The sequence below is a fragment of the Mercenaria mercenaria genome, chromosome 16, assembly GCF_021730395.1.
Source record: "Mercenaria mercenaria strain notata chromosome 16, MADL_Memer_1, whole genome shotgun sequence".
Taxonomy (NCBI): domain Eukaryota; kingdom Metazoa; phylum Mollusca; class Bivalvia; order Venerida; family Veneridae; genus Mercenaria; species Mercenaria mercenaria.
Genome location: NC_069376.1, coordinates 21,910,822 through 21,937,892, shown reverse-complemented (window position 1 = coordinate 21,937,892; position 27,071 = coordinate 21,910,822). Strand labels below are relative to the sequence as shown.

The 27,071-nt window shown below is 36.1% G+C and overlaps 1 protein-coding gene across 1 annotated transcript in view; it reads right to left on the bottom strand.

Annotated features, from left to right (window-relative positions):
* LOC128549525 (uncharacterized) overlaps positions 1 to 27,071 on the bottom strand; it is a 173,788-nt gene that overhangs the window by 97,376 nt on the left and 49,341 nt on the right. The gene's annotated exons all lie outside the window — the stretch shown is intronic.

The following is a 27,071-nucleotide window of genomic DNA, read 5'->3' as shown; positions in this document are numbered from 1 at the left end:
AATCTGTTGCTCAAAGTAATATCAGCAGAGAAACCAATATTGATTATCGGATAATTTTCAAGAGGGATAAGCCAGTCAAATATAATAAGGTTACATTCAATTCCTTATTTATTTCATATTAACAATAAAATATTCAGACCTCATTTTCAGCACTTTAGAGCATTTCAATGATATTATAACCATATAAAGTCATTTAGCATGACATGTCTTATCAAAAATAGAAAAATATTGACATGTTATATTGTATATAGAAAAATAATCTGTTCTGAGAAACATCACCCTCTGAAAATGTCCCCATGAAAACAGCCGTTTCTCAGTTATGCGTAGGTAGACATTTTTCGCAAAGAATAAAACTTATTCCAGGAAATGAAAATGGTCTAGATCTTTTCTCAATACAATAAGCAATAAAACTAAGCCAAAAATATAACTGTCACCTCCTCATGCCACTCATTATACCAGATTTCATCCATAGCATGGAACTACATTTTGGACTACTTCACATGTAACACTGAATAGTCACTTCCGGTTTGGTGTAATCCGTCCATAAATGCTGGGGATGATTTTTTGTTGAGCATGTATGTAGAATGTTTGTTTCACTGACCACTTTTAAGAAAGAAATGAAACTTCACAACTCCCAACACTTGTTTCCGGAGATGATCCGACATATGTGCATATGTTCCATGATTCTGCTTTGCTTTTTCAAATAAAAATCTCAATTCTTGGTTAAGATTTAGTATGTTAGCAGGTTTCTTATTTAGCATTACAAGAGGGAAAACGTCAATGGCTTAAACAGAAGTTGAAGCAAAATTGTTTATTTTATATCACTAACTAATTCCTTTAGCTTTCTTTAGCAAAGATACGAAGTCTGAAATCACAAATATTGGCGAGTCCAAAGTTTGAAGTGTTTCGGTACCCAGTAGTGACTGATACTTTGATAATACATTTTGACCTTTTTTAAAATATTGTCCTACAATTTGATTTACAAAGAAATATAATATGTAGTTAACACCACGTAACTTCTAAGGGTCAGACGCATTTCCCTCGACAAGCTAAAATTTCTTCCAAGATCTATTTGATCGGGACGAACGGAAGGACAGATGCGTTTAATGGCAATTCATTTTTCAGTCATCGAGCTGATATACTATTTCAAAGATTGATCATGCATACATAGGTCGGCGGCTCTGGACCCTATGAAACATCTCACCCAACTTTTCTTTCTTTAAAATCACTCCATGTGCATAGCTTTCAAGATCTAACAAGTCAGTGTATTATTACATCTGTATAGCATTGTTATTCTGAAAATAAAGAAATGTGGTAGCTAATTGAAGAATAATCGAACAATTGATAATGAAGATGGCTTAAAAAGTTGTTGCCCTTGTCCTAACCACCTGTGGCATGGTTTTAGAGTTGTCCGACTGTAAATTTCACTGCCCCGCTCCTCTGAAATTTCACGCCAACTCTTTAAGATAATACACGCATAACTATTAATATGAACAATTACAACGCAGAAATCGTGCTTGGAATGTAGAATATGAACAAATCTACAGACGGCAGAAATCGCTGCTTGCGGACAAATGTAGAATATGAACAAATCTACAGACGGCAGAAATCGCTGCTTGCGGGCAAATGTAGAATATGAACAAATCTACAGACGGCAGAAATCGCTGCTTGCGGGCAAATGTAGAATAAAACCTGCACAGGCATTTACTTAGGAAGAAGAAAAGATTTCAATCAGCTAGTTTCAAACAGAAAAATGCATGTGTGTACTACGTCGGGTAACCCAACGAATAAAGGAGAATAAAACTGAAACCCACTCGACACTAGTGAAGCTAGTATAGAAAATTTAAAGACTTAGTAAGAAAAAGAGGGTCAGATGACCAATCGCTCACTGATATGGTATGATTCAAGTCAATATGCAAAATTAAAAATAGGTCAGTAGGTATTCTTGCACTGAAGTCAGTTTAAATCGGTGTACAACCCAACGAAAACAACAGGGCAGCAAACTATAAACATGCACACCACTCCGACACCTAGTGACAGACGTAGGTATGAGAAATATTTCAAAAGACTTAAGTAAGTAAAACAAGAGGGTCATGATGACCCTAGATCGCTCACCTGAGTAATATGAGCTACATGATTCAAATGTCAAATGATGCAAAAATGTTAAGAAAGTAGGTCAGTAGGTCACATTCATTGCCACTGGAAGTCAGTTTTAAAATCGGTGTGCAAAACTATATGTCATCCAATTTTCAAGGCTGTACCTTAAAAACAAAAGAGAAGGTCATTAGGTCAAGGTCACAGTCAAGTGACACTACTTGGGGTCATCAGGTAATCAGCCTAGGATATATGATCAGATTATTACTTTTTATGTATTTTCCTATATATCGCACCGAGGCTGGGCCTCTTTTCACCCAAGGGGCATAATTTAACAATCTTGTTAGAGAACCACTAGGCAATGCTACATACCAAATATCAAAGGCCTAGGACTTGAACTTTCAGACAAGAATATTTTTACAGTGCTTTTCCTGTATAAGTCTATGTAAAACTTGGGAACCCTAGGACAGTGCCTCTTTTCACCCAAGGGGCATAATTTTAACAATTTTGGCAAAGGACCACTAGGCAATGCAAGATACAAAATATCAAAAGCCTAGGCCTTGCAGTTTTAGGCAGGAAGATTTTAAAATAAGTCTATGTAAAACTTGGGACCCCTTGGTCACTTTAGACACTGGTTTGCTTCAACCTACAGTATATTCAGTGCAGGTATTACAAAATGTCTGTAGACTTTATCTTATATAGGGTGAGAGTAGGACTTTTTGTTGGACTCCAGATGAAGTTAAGGGTCTAAGACTCTTTACAACTTTTGAGCTGATAACCTGGATGGCTTTGATTTTTCTTCTAGCGGGCAATGTTCATGAGAACCAAGGACCTGGCTCAAACGATATACCTTCTTCTTCACCGTCGTTATCTTCTTGTCGTCTACTTTTGATATCGAAGATGGTTTTAAGAAGTCATTAACTTAGTCCACATTTCATGCAAAGTTACAAATACAGTTCAAAAACTTAATTTTCATCACGGTTTAAAAGACACAATAAATGTTCTCTGACTGTGGTCACCAGTGATGCCTTTTGGCCTTCGTTCAGCTGTTTTGCCACTAACCTAGCACTCACTTTGCATGTACCTAATTTTCTAGGCTAGATTGAAAACTGCTTAAGCCGGTGCTAGGGGGCGTGGGCAGTGTTGCATTTTTCATTACTGCCCATGAACAGACTCAGTCAAACCGAGTCTATGCATTTATCAAAGTGAAACAGGATTTGCAGGCTTTAGAAAAAACTATTCTGCAACCTGCAAAATGTTGCAAGTTTTTCAACCTCTAAAAGCAGGAATTTTTATTACAGATCTCTATTCCTCCAGCTTAGAATCCATGGTAGCTCTAACACCTACCTTGTTTAAATGCTTAAACTTTAAGCTTCTCGCTTCTCATTGAAAATAAACTTACCGATTTATAGGCACTCATGCATAATATGTGTAGGTAACGCGTGAAAAGACAGGAGCATCAACAAGCCGGATATTTTCTGACCGCCACCCATATATATCTTATAAATGACATTAAGTACAAATTCTTGCGCGTACAGTGCAGCTTGTTTAAACTGTGGAAGTACGTGTAGGAAGAACGTGTATACGTGCTAAAATTAAGGATTTTCTGTAGCTGGATTTGCTTCTTCTTGCATTGTTTAGTGTATATCGTGATGGCTTCAGCATTATAGCACAAGGACTCTATGGCCAGACTTTTAGGGGGTTGATCTGAGTCTGTCACAATGAAATCGACATATTCTGCAAAACAGGTAGAAAGAGTGAGGTTCCCGGCGTGTGCAGACGTTTTTCTTGTCAAACTAGGCTCAATCCACTTCCGTAGGTTGAAAAACCTGGGGTCTTCAGCCATCACCTTAAGCTAGAAAGTTGTCCTATGATCTATAATTGTGTCGCTACGACGTTATACCTACGTAAATTCAAATTTGTAAAATTGTGTCTCCCAAAAATTGAGAAATTCACAAAAAATATGGGAAATATCTTCTGATTGTGTGAAGAATATGATCCTATTTTTAAATATGTGAAGAAAATGATTTGGAAAAGGATATTGTCAAAGTGGCATCTTTCCAAAACTGACGTTTAATTAAAGTGTATTTACGTGAATCAATTAATGTTTTTCTCTCGATCGCATTATTGTATTAAGACAATTTCGAGAGAATACCGAAGACAATGTTGAAACATTTCGAATTGACATGAACCGGATATACTCGCGTGGTATTTCTTAGAAATAGACATATTCCGGATGAAAACCAAGAAATGACCATTAAAGGTGGTTTATCAGATTTTGGTCAACTAATGGATTTGTTCAAAACTTAACCAACTGATCATTATCACTTGTTAGTGTCCACAGAGTTTTAGTACCCGTCAGATTATCACTGGAAGTAATTTTAAACTTTGAGTTTCCTATTCTGGTTGCCCAACCAAGATAAGTATTACTTCAGCATAAGTATAAATTTAACAAACACATTTTGCCAGAGGAATGATATGAATGCTGTATTAAAGTTGTCAAAGATTTGCATTGACAAGTACACATTTTGCAAAAATTCATTAGAAATGCAAGTTTATAAAATTATTATTAACTCCTTTTGTCCATCTCGGTTGCGCAACCAAGATAGATTGAACGAAAGATAATTCTGCCTTTTGTTTCAGGTAGTTGATATATCCCAGTATTTATCAATATTTATCAAATGTAAAGGTAAAACTAGAAATTAGTTTGAACTCCAAAGAAATCCACAAAATCCACATTTTAAACACTTTTGTATTAAAGGGAGATAGCTACATACATGTAATTCATAAAAAGTAATTAAATACACATATCAAATAGGGATCTAACTCCATGTAATGGATCTTTTTATTCCTTCAATAAATCTCTAACAGAATATATAAAAACTGAAAAATGTCAGAAAATGTTGCTCAAATGTGACTGACCACCTTTAAAACATGTGAACGGGGCGAAGAAACAATATTTCAAGACATTTGCAAGATGATAGGAGAAACTAGAAATCAGATTTTGTCATATAGACATAGGTAATATAATTACACCTTTATCCAAGCATCTGAACGATGAACCGTGGTAAATTTGTCGACAATTTCGACAAATGTTTGCATCATAGCATGCATGGGGGAAAACTGATATATTATTGAATTGAAGCAGTTCAGTTTTGGGCATGAAAAACTACACGTTTATATTCAACAATGTTCGTTGCTTATTGGACTTGCGTAATTATATCTTGTTCTTTCATATCTAAAGACAAGCATTTTGAGCGTCCTTTGTATCAGTCTTTTGTTTACAAACCGCCTATATCAATTTCATTAGTCATATTACAGTATGGTGACAAGCTTACTTACATTAAAGACCCCAACTTCACCTCCACTTCCCCTACTTACTTCCCTTACTTATATTAAAGACCCCAACTTCACCTCCACTTCCCTTACTTACTTCCCTTACTTATATTAAAGACCCCAACTTCACCTCCACTTCCCCTACTTACTTCCCTCACTTATATTAAAGACCCCAACTTCACCTCCACTTCCCTTACTTATATTAAAGACCCCAACTTCACCTCCACTTCCCTTACTTACTTCCCTTTCTTATATTAAAGACCCAAATTTCACCTCCACTTCCCCTACTTACTTCCCTCACTTATATTAAAGACCCCAACTTCACCTCCACTTCCCTTACTTACTTCCCTCACTTATATTAAAGACCCCAACTTCACCTCCACTTCCCCTACTTACTTCCCTCACTTATATTAAAGACCCCAACTTCACCTCCACTTCTCCTACTTACTTCCCTTACTTATATTAAAGACCCCAACTTCACCGCCACTTCCCTTACTTACTTCCCTCACTTATATTAAAGACCCCAACTTCACCTCCACTTCCCCTTTCTTACTTCCCTCACTTATATTAAAGACCCCAACTTCACCTCCACTTCACCTACTTACTTCCCTCACTTATATTAAAGACCCCAACTTCACCTCCACTTCCCCTACTTACTTCCCTCACTTATATTAAGGGGCCTCCGTGGCCGAGTGGTTAGAGTCGTTGACTTCAAACCATTTGCCCCTCATCGATGTGGGTTCGAAACCTCATTTGGGGCGTAGAGTTCTTCACGTGAGGAAGCCATCCAGCTGGCTTACGGAAGGTCGGTGGTTCTACCCAGGTGCCCGCTCGTGATGAAATAGTGCACGGAGGGGCACCTGGGGTCTTCCTCCACCATCAAAGCTGGAAAGTCGCCATATGACCTAAAATTGTGTCGGTGCGACGTTAAACCCAACAAAATAAATAAATAAATCACTTATATTAAAGACCCCAACTTCACCGCCACTTCCCTTACTTACTTCCCTCACTTATATTAAAGACCCCAACTTCACCTCCACTTCCCCTACTTACTTCCCTCACTTATATTAAAGACCCCAACTTCACCTCCACTTCCCCTACTTACTTCCCTCACTTATATTAAAGACCCCAACTTCACCTCCACTTCCCTTACTTACTTCCCTCACTTATATTAAAGACCCCAACTTCACCGCCACTTCCCTTCCAATAAAACAGATATACTACAAAATGACAGATGGACAACGAATGTTACTGAGGAATTGTATTTCGTGAAATACATAGATCAACATCTTCAAGAAGATGTTGATCGCTCAAGATAATATGTTGATCGCTCGAGATAAGATGTTGATCGCTCAAGATAAGATGTCGTGCGCACGAAATAAGATGTTGATCGCTCGAGATAAGATGTTGTGCGCACGAGATAATTTAATCTTAAAGAAAATTATACATGTCCTAAAAATACCACCGTACTAAATCAATGACAAACTTATATTTTTTTTTAATATAATGACTTTCATGAAAAAGACATGATTATCCCATAAAAAAGATATTACGAACCCTAAATTGAACGTCTCACAGTTGTCTTTAAATGGACAACATCTTAACCAGAAAACTCGGTCCAATACAACGCATTGTCCTTAACAGCTCGAAACATCAAATATTCACAAGAAGTTACTCCCCTTTCATTTGTAAAGAAAAAGAAACAATCGATTTTCGAAATTTCTAGAAAAGATGATCAATCTTATTATTCGAAATTTCAGTACTAGCACATAGTTGCAAATGTATCTAAACGACGATGTGCAACATTTCTTTGAAAATGGTTAGATTCGAAAGGCACTGAACTGACGTGATCATGGCGGCAACTGACATGTAAACAAATAATCGGTAGTAAACTTTTGGAAGGGCGATCTATAATAGAAGGCTAGAGAGCTAAATTATTGACTTCATTACTTAGCCAGGCACATATAAAATAGAAATAAAATAAGTATGAGATGGGAAAGAAAAAGAAAAGTGGTAAAATACACGATGATGTAAAGAGCGGTAATACCCCACCCACCAAAGCCATATATGAAAAATCGAACAGTCAAATGAACACTAGTGTAAATAAAAGTATGGCGAGTCATGGTGATCTAAATGAACAAAATATAACAAACCATGAACAGATTAAATACAGTGCGGGTAATTCTTTGGCAGTACAACAGCTAAATCAGGCTCGTCAAGTATTATATTCGTCCCCACCCACTTTCGTACCCAACACAAGTATGCAAAATATGCAGAATATGATGACAGACTAAACAAATAATTCTAGTCAAATTGACAGTATGAACACTGTATCAGGGCATATCTACGATATGAGTAATGTAATTAGAAGTGGTGGAAATATAAATATTCCACATCCACATTTAAATTTACACCCACAAATGTATGGTGGCCAACAAGCACCATCACTGACTCAGCAAGATCAAAATGAAATGCCCCCATGGGTTAATATACTTCAAGGAATAGAAGCTAGATTGGAGATGAGACTAAATGGTATCGATAATAATCTACAGAACCAGGTGACCCAATGGCAAAAACTAGAAAACTTACTAAAAACACAAAACACAAGGATACTTTCTATAGAAAATCAGATGCAAGAGATGAATAAACTTAAAAATGTAGAGATAAAAGCTGATCAGAAAGTAAGTACACTAGATGAGACAGTTAAAGTCAAAACAAAACAACTGATAGAACACCAAAGTAGTATAGAGGTAATCAGTGACCTATATGAAACTGTAAGCTATGACCATAGTGATATTAACAACAGAATAGATGCCCTACAAGGCCTATCAAAGAAAATGGAAGTAAGCCTGAGTGAAATAAAAGAAAAACAGTATGACCAAAATGAGACTATCCTTGATATTCAATGCAGAAGCATGCAAGAGAATCTAATTTTTTATGGTATAAACGAAGTTGAAGTAGAAACAGGACATCATGAAGATACCGAACCAACTCTGAAAGAATTCATTAAGGATAAAATGAATATCCAAAGAGATAGTACATTCCAAAGAGTACATACACTTGGTAGGAGAAGAAGAGACCAACTAAAACCCAGACCGATAATAGCCAAATTCAAAGATGAAAAGGAAAGGGACCTGATAAGATATACAGCCCCAGAAGTACTAAAAGCAATTAATTATGGAGTGAGAGAACAGTATCCAAAAGAAATCGAAAACCGTAGAAAAACACTATATCCAAAATTGAAAGAGGCCAAGGAAACAGGGCAAAAGGCCAAATTAGTAAGATACAAGTTATTCATTGAAAATGAAAGATTTATAAAAGATGGAAATGAAACTTACTCAAAGACAGACAGAAGTGATAGCTCAAATAATCACAAAAGATATATACCCCAAAGGAAAGATCCAAGAGAATACAGCAATACAAAAGTATATTACAGAAAAAGTGTAAATAGACCTGATTCAAGACAATATAACCTACCTAAAAACAAAACTCAAGTACATGTACAAACCCCAACAGAAAACAGGTTCCAAGTTTTAACAAATATAGGAGCTCAACAGGAAATTCCATATTATAATGCAGGCAAAAGACCTGCTAAATCACCTCTAGATACAAATCTAGAAACAAAAAAGCATAGAGAATGCTCACCAAGCAGAGATACTGATGAGGAAGACAATAATGTAGAATACACAGAAACAAGTAAGAATGATTATTCTATAAGACCTGAGGAAGAGATGGAAAGTCTTAATCTAAGATTTTCATTAGCTGAGCAAAACCAGAATGACAGTGAATATTAGTGGTGCGAAGAGGGCAACCAGTATCAAAATAATGAAATGTATAGTGTTACAGAAAAAGAAGTAAAGTTTTGTTCTATAAATGTCTGTGGATTAAAGTCTAGACTAAACTACCCTGAATTTTTAGAATTCATCAATAAATATGATATTATTGGAATTCAAGAAAGCAAACTAGATGACATTGACACAATTGCAATAGCTGGTTACCAAGTGTTTACAAATAATAGATATGAGAACTCTAGATATAGATCTGGCGGAATTTGCCTTATTATTAAAAATGAACTTATACCGAAAGTGAAAATCATAAAAAGTGATAGCAAATTGGTTCTATGATTTAGATTTGAGTATAAACACCAATTTGAAAATAAATATTTGATATGTGGAGTCATATATATTCCTCCAATTAGACCTAAATATGCCAATCCTGATCCGTATCAAGAATTGCAAACTGAAATAGATAGGTTCAACAATGAATCTATATTATTGTTCGGTGACTTTAACTCAAGAGTTGGAAACAAAAGTGACTATGTACAATGTGATGAATTTTTCTTGCATACCAGACGGGGATTTCCGGTATTTTTACCAGTGCTGGACAAATCCATCTTACACCCCCGGGGTGTAAGATGACTCTCGTGCTGTAAATGACGTACTACGAACTACATGTATGTAGAAGATTTGTAGTAATTTACATTTTATCTAAAAAAACGGAATAAAAAAATCAGTACCTTGACAGTTCCTATTTGTTCCTGATAGTATATTTCTCGATTCAAAACACGTTATTTTATCATAAATTCATAACGTTATGCTGCAACTGATAAAACAAAACCGGAACTAAACATTGTTATTTGTTTTGAAACGTCATGACGTCTTTCCTGTTTACGGACGTTGGTTTCCCGCGCTTTGTTTAAATACACTGCCATAAGAAATAGTTCTAAAAAGAAAGCCGTTCGATTGATTTTATTTTCATTATTATTTCTTGAAATCGGTATGCAAGAAAAAGATTCTGTCACTGGTTTTAGGTACAGATGGAAATATCCGGCTCTCGGGTAACTGTTGAGGCGGTAACTCGGTAAGAACCTCGTTACCGCCTAAAAAGTTACCCTCGAGGCCGGATATTACCATCTGCACCTACAACCAGTGAAAGAATCTTATAATATTACACTTCATGGGTAATGATGACCTTATATCTGCTAGTAATGAAATTCTAAATACATTACATCAATTCAGTGTACAGGAGGACTCAAAGACTTTCAGAAATCGGTGCCAAGGAAGATTACATCATACCGAAAGTTCTTTACTCATTCTAAATCATTTTTCTTTGACACTATTAATGTGGCATAATGAGGCGTAACGCTGTATACTGTATGGGGAATTTGGGCATAATGTATATACATTATATGTATATCTTAGATATTGATATTTATAATGGAAGGAAAAATAGTATCACTAAATGATACATTTATATCCTAAAAATCAGGCATAGATATATTCAAAACTATTTCTAACTGCCCTCTTTATATATTAGGCCCGTTATTACACTTTTAATAGTCATTTTATTTCTTTCATGCATCAATTAATTTGCATCAATTCGATAAAAGGACGTCATGTTTTCTTATATTTTCAACAGTTGTTTTTCTTACTTTTATATGAATTCTTCCTATTTATATTTTTCAGTAATAATTCATAGTATGAAAGAATACAAAGACATTCGAGATCAATTAAAATTCAATAAAAAATCATTGTAAATTATTGAGTCAAATGCCATTTCATTTTGATCAAATCAAAATTATATCGCATGAGGAAAGGTGCTTGGACTTTTATTGTATCATATTTCAGATTCTCTGTCTATTGTAACACATGTCGTTAAACCCCGGTCCCTGGGGTAAACTATTCAACATGGACCTAAAATACGGTTCCTCACAGCATACAAGCTAACATGACTGCGACGTAATCGCTTAGACAAAAACAGAAAAAAATGGACATTTTTGATATTAAGAGAAATGTAAAGGGATCCAAATTTAAAAGAAGTGCTTTGCAACAAACACCTTATTCAGAAATATGTACACGGATGATCCTCCCAGCGGAACAGACCTCGACCATAGTAAAAACATGCATGAGAGTCACAGAAAGAATGAAGCAAGTGACAAATTTTCTGAGGGTAACGAGATGGTAGGTGAAAGGTAAGATACTTTACGAAGCGCCATCTACTAGTAAAGGAAAGCCAATACAGTCAACGGGGAGTAGTGAAAATATCACTACAGTTAGACAGGTATAAAACCGAATGCTTAATCGACTCCTCCTCATTAGAGGTTTCGTACAGAAATGCGCGAATGTGATATTTGTTTCAAAGTGTAGGATATAATATGTTGCGGAATAAAAGGGAAAAGCATTCTGACGATGACAATGACGAAGCCACCTTGTCAAATATGTCTGTACAAAAGAACATTTTTGATCCTGTTGACGATCAGGACACAGAGGATAGTGACGATGATATGTCAGTAACCTCCGAGGATTCTTCAGACATAGATCCTTGGCAAGACATTTGAAAAATGTTAGAAACAGTATGAAGACGAAGTAAACAAGTACATGGAGGAAGATAAAGAAGCCAAAGAAACTGTCCTTGAAAATATGGAAAGCACTTACAGGATTGCACTAATGCACATCTTATAACCTTTTATATTACATTACGCATCTACACTTAAGAAATAATAAGTTCCCAAGTGTGGTTTATCGTAGAATAACCCGTGTTTTGAGTTCTTATGCGTAATAATATATCACGAAGGCCGTAGGCCTGAGTGATATATTGTTTCGCATAAGAACGAAAAACTAGGGTTATTCTACGATAAATCACACTTGGGAACTTGTTATTTCGATTCTAACACGACATACTAGTATCAACAGTGTTAGAAAAAATGGTAACTACTTTTTACGACCATGCTTCGCACCAAGATCGGATGACGTCATTGCGAGTGGTTTATTGCAGAATAACCCGAGGTAGATTTAAGTGGGTGAAGTTGGCGAGAAGTTCGACATTCGACATTGAACATTGGATAAGAGAACGACATTGGACATTTAAAGCGTGAAGTTGGCGAGAAGTTAAACATTCGACATTGGACATTCGATTTCAGAACGACATTGGACATTCGAACCCAGAACGACATTGGACATTCGGATCCAAAACGACACTGGACATTCGATACCAGAACGACATTGGACATTCGATTTCAGAACGAAATTGGACATTCGAACCTAGAACGACATTGGACATTCGATTTCAGAACGACATTGGACATTCAAACCTAGAACGACATTGGACATTCGATACCAGAACGACATTGGACATTCGTATCAAAAACGACATTGGACATTCGAACCTAGAACGGCATTAGACATTCGAACCCAAAGCGACATTGGACATTCGACCCCAAAACGACATTGGACATATGAACCCAGGACGACATTGGACATTCGATTTCAGAACGACATTGGACATTCGAACCCAGAACGACATTGAACATTTGAACCTAAAACGACATTGGACATTCGATTTCAGAACGAAATTGGACATTTGAATCTAAAACGACATTTGACATTTGATACCAGAACGACATTGGACATTCGAAACAAGAACGACATTGGACATTCTAACATAGAACGACATTGGACATTTGAATCCAAAACGACATTGGATATTCGGTACCAGAACGACATTGGACATTCGATTTCAGAACGACATTGGACATTCGAACTTAGAACGACATTGGACTTTCAAACCCAAAACGACATTGGACATTCGAATCCAGAACAACATTGGCCATTCGAATCCAAAACGACATTAGTAGTCTCCCTTGGCACCGATTCCTGAAAGTCTGCGAGTCCTCCTGAAAGTGTTGCAGACCGTTTAAAATGATTTAAAAAGAAACAGGAACTACTGTTCTGAATGGTTTGAAAGACACATGGATTGTTGGGTCGGTGTTTTCTACCTTGGCACCGTTTCCTGAAAGTCTGCGAGGACTTCTGAAAGTGTCGCTGACAATTCTAAATGATTGAAGAGAAACATGGACTATTGTGACGATGTTTTCTCCCTTAGCACCGTTTCTTGAAAGAACTACTTGGTTAGTGTTATCTCTCTTTGCACCGGTTCTTGAAAGTCTGCGAGTCATCCTGAAAATGTCACAAACCGTTCTTAATGGGTTGAAATGATACAGAGACTACTGGGACTGTATTATCTCCCTTGGCACTGGTTCCTGGAGGTCTGCGAGTGTTCCTGAACGTTTTAAATGATTTAAAAAGAAACATGAACTACTTGATTAATGTTAACTCTCCTGGCACCGATTCCTGAAAGTCTGCGAGTTCTCCTGAAAGTGTCGCAGACGGTTTTTAAATGATTGAAAAAGAAACAAGGACTATTGGGAAGATGTTTTCTCCCTTGGCACCGGTTCCTGAAAGTCTGCGAGTACTCTCCAAAGTGTCACAGACCGTTCAAGAGGACTTGTAGACTTTCAGGAATCAGGAATCGGTGCCAGGAGAGATAACACTAACCAAGTAATTCTTGTTCCTTTTTTAATCATTAAAAACGGTCCTAGTAGCTTCTGTTACATTTCAACCCATTAAGAACGGTCTGTGACATTTTCAGGATGACTCGCAGACTTTCAAGAACCGGTGCCAAGAGAGATAACACTAACCAAGTAGTTCTTGTTACTTTTTTAATCATTAAAAAACGATCTGCGACACTTTCAGGAACACTCGCAGACTTTCAGATATAGGTGCCAAGGGAGATAACACCGTCCCAGTAGCCTCTGTATCAATTCAACCCATTAAAAACGCTCTGTGACCATTTCAGGAGGACTCACAGACTTTCAGGAAATGGTGCCAAGGGAGAAAATATCGTCATAATAGTCCATGTTTCTTTTTCAATCATTTAGAATGGTCTGCGACACTTTAAGGAGGACTCGCTGACTTTCAGGAATCGTTGCCAAGGTAGAAAACGCCGACCCAGCAATCCATGTCTCATTTCAAACCATTCAGAACGGTCTGCGACACTTTCAGGAGGACTCGCAGACTTTCAAGAACCGGTGCCAGGAGATATAACACTTACCAAGTATTTCCTGTTTCTTTTTAAATAATTTTAAACGGTCTGCGACACTTTCAGGAGAACTCACAGACTTTCAGGAATCGGTGTCAAAGGAGGCTACTAATGTCGTACTGGGTTCGAATGTCCAATGTCGTTCTGGATTCGAATGTCCAATGTCGTTTTGGATTCGAATGTCCAATGTCGTTCTGTGTTCGAATGTCCAATGTCGTTCTAGGTTAAGATGTCCAATGTCGTTCTGATATCAAAATTAATATCCAATGTCGTTCTGGTATCGAATGTTAAATGTCGTTTTGGATCGTCCAATGTCGTTCTGGGTTCGAATGTCCAATGTCGTTCTGGGTTTGAAATAATGTCGTTCTGATATCGAATGTCCAATGTCGTTTTGGATTCGAATGTCCACTGTCGTTCTGTGTTCGAATGTGCAATGTTGTTCTGTGTTCGAATGTCCAATGTCGTTCTGGGTTCGAATGTCCCATGTCGTTCTGATATCAACTGTCCAATGTTGTTCTGGTATCGAATGTCCAATGTCGTTTTGGATCCGAATGTCCAATGTTGTTCTGTGTTCGAATGTCCAATGTCGTTTTGTGTTCGAATGTCCAATGTCGTTCTAGGTTCGAATGTCCAATGTCGTTCTGAAATCGAATGTCCAATGTCGTTCTGGTATCGAACGTCCAATATCGTTTTGGGTTCGAATGTCCAATGTCGTTCTGAAATCGAATGTCCAATGTCGTTCTGGTATAGAATCTTCAATGTCGTTTTGGGTTCGAATGTCCAATGTCGTTCTAGGTTCGAATGTCCAATGTCGTTCTGGGTTCGAATGTCCAATGACGTTTTGGATTCGAATATCCAATGTCGTTTTGGGTTCGAATGTCCAATGTCGTTCTAGGTTAAGATGTCCAATGCCGTTCTGAAATCGAATGTCCAATGTCGTTTTGGGTTCGAATGTCCAATGTCGTCCTGAAATCGAATGTCCAATGTCGTTCTCGTATCGAATGTCCAATGTCGTTCTGGGTTTGAATGTCCAATGTCGTTCTAGTATCGAATGTCTATTGTCGTTCTAGGTTCGAATGTCCAATGTCGTTCTAGGTTCGAATGTCCAATGTCGTTTTTGATTCGAATGTCCAATGTCGTTTTGGGTTCGAATGGCCAATGTCGTTCTAGGTTCGAATGTCCAATGTCGTTCTTGTATCGAATGTCAAATGTCGTTCTGAAATCGAATGTCCAATGTCGTTCTTGTATCGAATGTCCAATGTTGCTCTAAAATTGAATGTCCAATGTCGTTCTTGTATCGAATGTCCAATATCTTTCTGGGTTTGAATGTCCAATGTCGTTCTGAAATCGAATGTCCAATGTAAAATGTTTAACTTCTCGCCAACTTCACGCTTTAAATGTCCAATGTCGTTCTCTTATCCAATGTTGAATGTCTAATGTCGAACTTCTCGCCAACTTCACACACGATTTTGCTCTACATGTATGTAGGTTATTCGCTGGTCGTATTAGAATTAAAATTATTATATAAATCAATAGTTAAAATATGTTATTAAGCCTGAATGAAATTGAAAGTGTTGTAGTAAAAGAGCTTTTAAACGCTATGGCATACAAAGAATTTGCTGACAGGAAGAAATGATAATATTAATTTTACACACAGTAATTGCTTAACAAGTTCAGCATTTTCAGATATATCTATACATGTATAATCGCTAAATTAGAAACAGATTTATAACATGATTCCATCAGTGCTTAATTATTATTAATTCAGCTATATCTTGTTAACTACGCCATTTTCTCTTCCTAAATTGTCCCTTGATGTTTGACAATCTCTGTCAATGTTGCCAGCTTCTGTATTATACTACTGAATTATGCACCAAACATACAATCTATAACAGTACTTTTATAAACTTCATAAATATTTAACATTATGTACATGGCAAAGATAAGAAGCCATTTTCATATTTGAATTCCAGCAATTCAAAATTATCGGTTCAATAAGTAATTGTAATCTACTTTCCTCCAGTCTGGATAACGCATTATTTGGAAATTGACTGTTAAAACTAGAAAACAACAGTAATATACTTTTATACTAAACACTTTTAGCATTTGAGGCTATTTCTTATTAGACCATGTATATTAGATATAGATTTCTTTATATAAGCCAGTTCCCGGTTTTATTTCATTGTGGACCTATATTTTAGTAGCATTTTCAAGGAGATTTATGCATTTAAGGAAATATAAACTAAACTGACCATAGTGTTGGCTTTCAAACTAGGATTTAGACTAATCTACTGCGTTTATGGCGTTAGATTTCACTTTCTAGCGCAAATTACGGTGAGCCAGTCTAAAATGGCCCAGTGCGCTTGCGCACAAGTAAGTTTTGAAATCCTCTAAGACGAAAATAATTGTTCGTTTAAAATAAAGAAATAAATGTTGGAAACGGTTCAGTTATTAATAGCAAAACATATAGATATATATTTACTCTTCTTTGTTCTCAGTATTCAAAGATATGCATATGCATTGAATCACGTTACTTCTATTTCGTTCAATTAAATTTAATTAATTGTTTAACTGCCGGCTCCTTTGTCCCGTTCGTTTGGGTCACAGAAGATCTGCCGGAATAAGAAGAGCTCTTCCGAGATGTTCAATTGCGCGTCTTCTGTTTTTAGAAGATCTTCTGTGTCTTCCATCCGTAGCAGAGATGTTAACCACGTGATCAAAACAAGGCAGCACAGAGATGTTCTGCGTGATCAAAACAAGGCAGCAATTCGACATATAAATCTTACCAACTGAGTAATAAACTAGAACAAATAAAATCTAAATATAATTTCTTTTTGAAATAGCACATTAACAACAATACATTTATACTTTAAAAATATACTTTTTCACTACCGGGGGACGTCCGTTTGATTGTGACTTTCTTCCATGCTTTCTAAAGCTTCTCTTGGGCCAAAACGAACGGGGCTGTTGAAACACAAGCTTGTCAGGTGTCGCGAAAATGGTAAGATATGCCAGTTGGTAAGATATGCCAATTTGGCAGCTTTCACCAGGGCCAATTTCGGACTTGGAGCCAAAGACTTAAGTGTACAATTATTGCAGTGGTAGCTTTTGAACATTTAAAATGAAATTCAGTAACTTTGAAATGCTTGGATCTACAGTCCTCGGATTGGCGGAGGTTGATCATATTCTGAAGATGACTTATTAATTTTGTTTGTATTTAAGTCATGTAACATCGGGCAGTTAACCTAACCAGTGTTCCTGGATTCTGTACCAGTACAAATCTGTTCTCCGCAAGTAACTACCAACTTCGCCACATGAATTATTAAAGGTGGAGGACACAATGTCTTTTATCAAATCGTCATTGAGAACATACGCCCCGCCCGAGGATCGAACTCGCAACTCCGCGTTCCGTAGACCAACGCTCTCCCTACTGAGCTAAGCGGGCGGGCTTATTAATTTTGAGATATTAATTTTGACATCTTAGGTCGTGGTTACAGTGACCTGTACCAGGAAAACAGTTTCCAAAAGCTTGGGCCTAGGATCTCTAAACTTGATACGAAGGTTGACCATCACCAACAGGATGACGACCCGTAACAGGTCACAGTGATCTGCATTAGGGAAACTGTTTTTCGTATATAGCACAACCTATCATATAACCAGAGACATAGATAACAACGTTAAAAGGAGCAACACTGGACCTCTCCTAGGTTTCTTTTTAGTTGCCCTTAGTTTGTCTTACTGAACATGTATACGGTAAAATAGATCGAATAAGCTTCGATTTTGCATGAAGCGCCATGTTTTACTTTGTATCTGCACGCGGTATTGAATAAAAAAGCGATTCCAAAAAGCTCTAACATCTTATCATTTTACAAGTACCAAATCTTTTCTTAATAATTTCTTTTCGTTTTATATGATTCCTTCAAAATAGTCAACTTGAAAATTGTGGAAAGTAAAAAGAACAAACTTGCAGCTATTATTATTTTGTTTGTTTTAATGTTGTTTCTTACAATTGATGACACTTTCAGATAATATATATAAGCACGAAAGTTAAAAGAACAACAATTGTACAAAATGAATAGTCAAGCAGCACTTCCGGGCTAGTCGGATAAAATCACCATTTTTCCCTGTTAAAGTGGCATTTTTATGTTTTATGTAAGCCAGTTCCTGTTTTTATTTACTGTGGACTTTCGTAGGATTTTCAAGATCTTTTGCATTTATAGAAATGTAAACTGACCTTATTATTCATGTGTTCATACCCACATTGTCGCTGTTAGTTTGAAAGATATTCCTCAGACAAGAAATTTCTGTTAGAAGATACACGACCCCTACTTATATTGATCCTTCTTTAGATGGGCCATGTTATGTGTTACAGCTTTCAGAAGATTGTTAATTTATATAGAACATATAGCAAATTTATTAACTACTGTATAACCTAAAGGAGTTCATCACAATATCTTGTACGCAACTGAATCGCGCAGCAAGCGATAACCACAATAAGCTATGTTCACGATTCGCGCCGAAAGTTCACAGATCGGATATGCAGCGTCCTTGCGCAAAAAAATAAATATTGACAAATTGGGTCGTGCAAATTTTTCCTTTTAAAGTTGTTGGTGTGATGATGTTTTATGGGAGGAGTAGTCGTGGAAGTTCGTGTCCAAGAAATCACCTTGCACGGATCGCAAAACATTTCGGACAGCCAAGTTCAACTATATCGTCGAGTTATGATTCACTGTTCACATACAATTTCGGCACTTACATTTGCCCTTCTCCAAATGTTGCTCTGGAGTTCTGGCCCTTGGCAGTCAAAATTGTACATTAACGGTCTAAAAGTTTTTGTCGCATGTATTGCTAAAAGTATATTACATAGAATCATAAATAAAATCTGGAAAGTAGATCCCTCGGAAGCATCGAGAACAAGGCAAACAGTGAAAATTGCAGACTCGGTTTGATTGAGTCTGTTCATGAGCAGTAATAGAAAAAGCAACTGCCCACGCCCCTCTAGCACCGGCTTAAGCAGTATTCAATCTTCAAGTCTAAATGAGTTGAAATCAATGATCCCGAAGGACCAGAAAATATAACAACACTGAGTACACAGCACTTAACACCCGCTGTTGTGAAGTAAATAAAAACCGTACGCGAATATAAATGAGAATGTGAAGATCTGCACCAAGAATTTGAGATTTCACTCAGAAAAAAACTAGACATATAGCCCTTGACAAATATGCATAAAGGGCTGAGTCTCAAAAAATATTTGACCTAGTGCCATATAAGGTACGCTATTCAGCATGTGAAGTTGTGCACCTGGGGTTTTTGTTTGAGAATTCCATTGACTTAGTCAAAGTATGCATAAAGGACCTGTGTCGCAAGTAGATACTGAAAGCTTATACGAGTTGACGATCATTGAATTCTAAGAAAATTAAAATTGAAACTGTTTATTAAAATTGTACAATTACTATGATGTACAAAGAAGAAAAAACATGTTCATTATTTGGTGGGTGGGGTGAACACTTTTTTTAATTTTCTTGGAAACAACACGGGTTGATATTATTTTTGGTTAAGTATTTCCTGTCTTACATAGTACAAAATTTTGTAAAATTCTGTCCGCTAGATTTTTCTTATCTTGATATGAAATATGTCACATGTTATGCTGATCATTGGTTTTGACATCCATTTGTGAATAACAAAGTTCACAATTTGAACAGACGTAAGAGGAATTGATTGAAGGTTCTTGCATGCAACATGTCATTGTGTCATTGTCAAAAATCTCTTTTCGAAATTCATCCATAACATACAAAGTTAATAATCCAGAACATATATATATATAAGTTCATTTAATTGTTATTTCTATTGTTTTTAAAGTATTTTTTTTATTTCTTTTTTTTTTTCCATTCTTGTGGACATTTACATATAAAACTGCTGAAAACTACGCTGATGTCATAATAAGCGTGGCAATTTTCCGAACCAATAAATTTACATAAAAAAAGAAAAAAAGAAAATATTTTGACCGATCTAAAGAGGAAAAACACCAAATCGGTAACCCGGATGATTTGTCTGCGAGTGATGTAAACTTTAAATCAACAGCAACAGAATATATATATCAACTTCAATGTTCATTGCCTACAGGGCGGCAATCATGGCAAAGACTTCTCGCTAAGTAGTGAGAATATCATAAACATGCGAGATATGTAATATGTTTTAATGAAATGACGTAGAACCTTTGGCAGCATGCCTTCTTGGAAAGTAAAGATATCTCAACATATTGTGACGTAATTTGGGGTTGAAAACATATTGCGATTTGTTATTTAAATATGATCAACAGAAAAACAGATATATATGCTTACAGAGTGATAAACAAGTAAACAAATGCAGTCTGCTCTAGACTAAGTCTGCTCATGAGATGTAATGAAATGTTAAATACCTCTCACTGGCGTTAGCGAAATTCTGTTACATTTTCTCTTTACGTCGAGACCATTTCTTGGACACTTTATTAAATGACTGGATAATGTCTGAGCAAGGTACAATCAGTATGACAAACGTATTTGTGACTCTTACACAAAAGTGTTGTTCAGATGAAACTCATACATTCAGTTTTAAAAAGTGTATACATGATATGCATTTCAATGGATACATTGGTACTTTAAAAGTAGGAACAAAAAGTACTTAAGGTTTTAATATTTCGAAGAACAAAATGATTTTATATTTTACTCTATTTCTTTCTCCCTGGTCGTGCATTTACTTAACTCGTATCTCTTTTACTTTCGCGTTTTACTGAATCTTTAAATTGAAAGTTATGCAAAGATAAGCATTTATTTAAATCTCGGACAAGTTTGCATTTTACCGCGTGCCTTTTTAAAAACAAAATAAAACTTGCTTTTCAACAAATTATTATTTATTTCTTCCCAGGAATCTATGCCCGCAGTGACTCAAGTATTTATTCGTGATCATTTCGCTATTTTACAACGTCGCTTTTTAAAATCACAATTAATTAGATCTTATGATTTCACTAAATTCCCGTGTAGTTTTACATTTTTTCCTTACTTCTTGTGAAAAGATTTAGTTTTGTTGCAATTGATATCCTCTTCTTATAGAGTTATTGTATGATCCTCAAGATCTCTAATAGGATTTGTATGAATTTTACAAAACTCATTTAAAATAGCATTGTATATTCTATGCGCCCATAATAAGTTATTACCTTAAAACCTCCGAAGCCAATGGTCGCTGACTTCGAATCACTTGCCAACTCAAGCAGGTGCTTGAAATTTAGCTTTGTGTGAGGAATTCGTTCTTCCTAAAGTCGCGCAATATTTCTGCTGAAGAACACGTGCAAATTTCTCGATACAAATCAAATTTAGACTTGCTTACTCGAATATAAGTAATGTGTTTAGCTGCAAGACTTCGATAAGTGTCAGAAATACTTGGCTGTGTCTTCGTTTAGAGTTTGTAACAGCATCAGTTAGAATGCAGTTACAAGAATATATTTCTAAGATTAAACTGCCATTGCATGTAATTGATCATTGACTGTCTCTATATATTACAATTGTTTTTGAAAACGTGTAATACAGTATATATTTTATTCTGGAAAATAGCAAAATACTTCTATTTCCTCAATAACAGACTAATGTTTTTAAAAACTAAATGTTTTAATCATTTTATGCGATTACTTTTAGAATTTGAATACATGTTCATGCAAAAGACACAAGTAAATATAATCAAAGTAATTATTATAGCCGTGTCATACTGAGCGATACCGCCACCAGCCGTCGTTGAGATGTTGTCACATGATATCGTTAAGACATATGATCGTTGGAACGTAGTTCTCCTGGAGTGATGTGTGTAAATTTGAAAAATGTACACCAATTATGACCTTTAGGACAAGAGTTGCTGATAAGGAAACAGAACCTTCCGTTGACATTTTATGTAATAACAACTACTTGTGGGAACCATGTTAGTAAAAGAAATATGACAGAATCTATAACATTAATGTAAAAAGGATATGGGCCCCAGCCACTGCGACTTCAAAGTTTCATAACTTCTCTGGATTTCAAATCATGTAAGACAATAAATTCAGCCCGCCCGCTTAGGTAGAGCGTCGGTCTACGGATCGCGGGGTCGCGAGTTCGATCCTCGGGCGGGGCGTATGTTCTCCGTGACTATTTGATAAATGATACTGCGTCTGAAATCATTAGTCCTCCATCTCTGATCCATGTGGGGAGGTTGGCAGTTACTTGCGGAGAACAGGTTTGTACTGGTACAGAATCCAGGAACACTGGTAAGGTTAACTGCCCGCCATTACATGACTTGAAACACTTGAAAAACGGCGTTAAACCCAAAACAAACAAACCATAAAACAATAAATTCACAAACATAATACACAGTATTATGGTTTCAATACGGATATTGAAAAGGAAATGACGTCAACGTGAAAAACAATTCAGACGTTCCCCTCTATTAATTGAAATTTAAGGACATTGTGGGACAATTTATTTATTTATTTATTAGTTTTTACGCGTTTTAGGCTTGAATAGCGTTTGCGTGCATTTCGTGTTATGAAATCTTTAGAACCCTTCTTGAGACGTTGGTACCCTCTAGGGGACCAACCTATCCCTTGGGATTCTTCTATAACAAGAAAAAACATGCATTATCCCTACATTCTAACATGTCTTTTCTAACAATTTGATTACCGGTAAAAAAGATGTTCAAGCTCTTACATTCTGCGATAAACGCCATAAGGCAACATTTTGAGGTCAACTATAACATTAAAATACAATATGACATCCGGTTCAAATTGCTACTTGGATAAATGAAGTCCAGTATAATTTTTATTGAAATATTTCAATGAACACGTAAGAATGAAAACTTTCAAGACTTCTTGTGGTATGTAGTCTGGTTCATCGTTCAGATGCTTGGATATAGAGAATAATAGGTTAGTGCCGTAGATGAGAAAGTTTATCTGGCGAGGTGGAGGAGGTTATCGGGTGAGCCGAAGGCGAACCTGATAACGTCCGGAGCCGAGCCAGATAAACTTTCTCCATCTTAGGCACTAACCTATTATTCTATTTATCTTGTCATTACTTCATTTTCCGATATTTGGCAATTTATTTTACAAAAATAAGTGTGCGACAACCGCTTTAATGACGTCATATCCGTAATGACGCCACTTATATAATGACGTGATTACCGGCAAAATCGCAATAACTTCTTCGTTTTTGAATAAAAACTCATTATTTGACCACTCATTTTCTTAGTTCGGACATTTCCAACACAATGATGATGGTTTCGTTGCAAAATTTCTTATGACAACAATATCGACCATAAGGTCACATGATCAACTGACCGTATATCACTGGTCACATGATCAACTGACGGTATATCAAGAAAGATATACGGCACCCTGATATCGGGTCGAAAATACTGCAAGTGACAGGATAAATAAACCACTCGGGCACGCCTTCGTGGTTAAATTCCTGCTTATCTGAACTCTAAATCGTGATAAAGACGTACATACAGTAACTTGCGTTTAGGGTATTAGGCCCATAATAGAGTACCTCCTTTTTGAAGAATATTCAATTCCTACCATAAACCTACTCTGACTGCAATTTTCAGAGGTTCAAGCCTCTGGGACCAAATTTTCCCCCCTTATTTTCCTTTTCTTTTCTAGTAAGTTTTTACTTCTTTCAAGACTTATTCTTGATTGATTTTACAAAAGTGGAAAAAATTCATTTGATAAGCGATTTCTTGCTGTTCAAAGAAACAGAAGGGGTACAGTTGAACATCTTTAAAAGTATTGAGTTACATGCGGTAAAAGTTCTCTATTTTGCCTTCATTCTTTAGATTACATATTGTGGAAGAAATGTAGGTAGGTTATTTTTGAATGTAGTGAGCAAAATTCAAAACAAACCCGCAGGATTCGACCTTGGTTTTTAATGTTGGAGTTAGAATTCTGTCTCATTAAATCCGTTTACTTCAGGCACCCTAGAAAAAAAATGATATTGACAGTTTTATTTTAAATTTTATAATTGTTTACAAATAGTTTGATGTTTCTATTATAAAAAAAAATAATGGTTTAATGAATTCTCTGCAAACGTTTTGGATAAAGGCTTGTCTCTACTTGAGCTTGAGGAAATACCATAAATTATACAAAATTTGTAAAAACAAAAACAAAAACGGCACGGTAAAAGTTTCTAAAAATTTGCAACACAGTGCGAAGCACGATCAACTGTAAAAATATACCAAGCAAATGCCATTTTTAAAAAATTGCTATTAGGGGTCTTATACCTTAAAACTCATTGCCGACGATGTGCTTAAAAACTGTGTTGTGCATGCTAAGATTGCGTACTGCTGGCAACAATTCCTTTGGTTTTTGTCTCCAAAGAATGAAATCACGCGCATTCACCGTCCAAAATATTAATGTCATTGGAACGTTCTCTCTGTATTTGTTATTCAAATTGAGTAACTGCCATGTTGTAAAATTAAGGAAACTACTGAAACATAGAATATCGAGTAGTGGCGTGTTTTTTTTTTTAATTTCAAGTCTTGATATGTCAAGACAAAACAAGAAGGTTAATAACTGTAAATGGCCACAGACACCACTTAATTTTGCGTAAATTACAACTTTTATATTCTCTCCCAAACATCAGAATGTACAAACCTGTAAATGCTCGTCTGGAAATATATGTACGGTACTTGTGTCTGTGGAAGTCTCATAAAGTCTAGTGGCGTGGCCAACCCTCCTGTCCATCCGATCCGTCATGCCAATAGTTCTGCCCCCCCCCCCCCCCCCCCCCCACCCTTTCCCATGTAAAAAATATTACCAAACAAGCACTGTCATCACTACGATTATCAGCATCTTCAATTTTATCATCACCACCATTATCGTCATCATTACCGCTATCATAAAAAACACGACGAAAATCATCATTATTATAAACATTTTCATCACCATCACATTACCATCATCAAGATCATCATCGCCATCATCGTCGTCAACATTATCGTCTTCACCGTCAACCAACATCATCAACATCAAGGATAACAACAACACCATATGATCATCGTTATCATTTCTATCATGATCATCATTACCAGCATCAACATCATCATCAAAATCATCTTCATCATCATCATCATCACCATGCGTTAGTTTAACTGATGTTTTGCTAATGAAAACCTGTTGAGGTCGGAAGATAACGGTTTGTTGACGGAGGTGTTTGCATTGTTTTTAATGATAATAATAAGTGTTCTATGATTTTGTCTACCAATGGTTTTTTTGATAACAATGACAACGACTATGATGACGATAACATAAAAACTGATAAGTATCCTAATTTCCTAAAGAATACGAACAACAATCAATTTCTTTTGTTTTAAACATAATAATTTAAAAACAAATCATCATCATTAGTATAAGTACAATGACCTGTTAAATCTGATTCTTCATACCAACAATCACTATTCTTATTATTGTTATGCAACAGCAACATACATACTAATCATTGCAACAGCAACATATATACTAATCATTGCAACAGCAACATACATACCGATACTAATCATTGCAACAACAACATATATACTTATCATTGCAACAGCAACATACATACTAATCATTGCAACAGCAACATACATACTTATCATTGCAACAGCCATACTAATCACTGCAACAGCAACATACATACCGATACTAATCATTGCAACAACAACATACATACTTATCATTGCAACAGCAACATACATACTTATCATTGCAACAGCAACATACATACTAATCATTGCAACAGCAACATACATACTAATCATTCTCGTATTTCGGCTTATGAAGGTTCACTTTTGCCCCAAAAAATGGCCTAAAAACTGAAAGTCTAAAAATGGAGTGGTCATCAAGAAGTATTGTTTTAATCAAAGTACATAAAATATTTTACCATTTATTATTTATTTATTATTTTACAAATATCTGACGTAATTGAAAATACTTTGAACATATGGGAAACCTTCAGTTTTTGACTAAATTATTGAAGAAATGTGAATTTTTCAATATGAGCACAGGTGTCGACTACATAAATTTTGTTAAAGAAGCTGGACCTATGATCAAAATATTGTTTGGTATAAACATTCTGGTATATGTTTTCTAGTTATAACAAATTTAAAGGTTTTCCAATTTGTGTAGGCCATAAATGGCTAAGTGAACTATGTCCTTTCACCACAACACTAGGTAACCGAATATGTTCGGCGCAGGATGCTATGTTCGGTGCAAGACGATACATTGATTTTTCACGTTGACGTCATTTCCTTTTGAATTATCCGTTTTGGGGCCGTTAATTGTTTACGCTTTGCCACGGAACGCGCATATATGTAGATCTACTATTACAACACTTTTATCTCTTCGTCTTAGATTAAGATGTATCTTGCCGTCCTCAGAAACCTCTATGATATGTGATACTATAGTCTGTCCCACCTAATTTTGGACCTCAACTTTGGGCTGATATGAAGAAATGAAACGGGATCAAATAACATTAAACATGTTTTTGTGAATTAAAACAAAGTCACCCTCAAGAATGTCAAGGATTTTTGAAACAGTCGACTGGTTTTCCCGTGCGACTAAATTTCAGTTTCTCTATGGGAATTCGCTGTTGTTTATTTTTGGTCGCCATTGCCAAATATTCTCTATTTTGGAGATTTTCGGGAAAATTTCACGTGTTATTCCGTGGGGACGTTTCACACTTATTTTTTACACTTAGCTATTTTTCCTCCCGTAAGAAACAGAATTG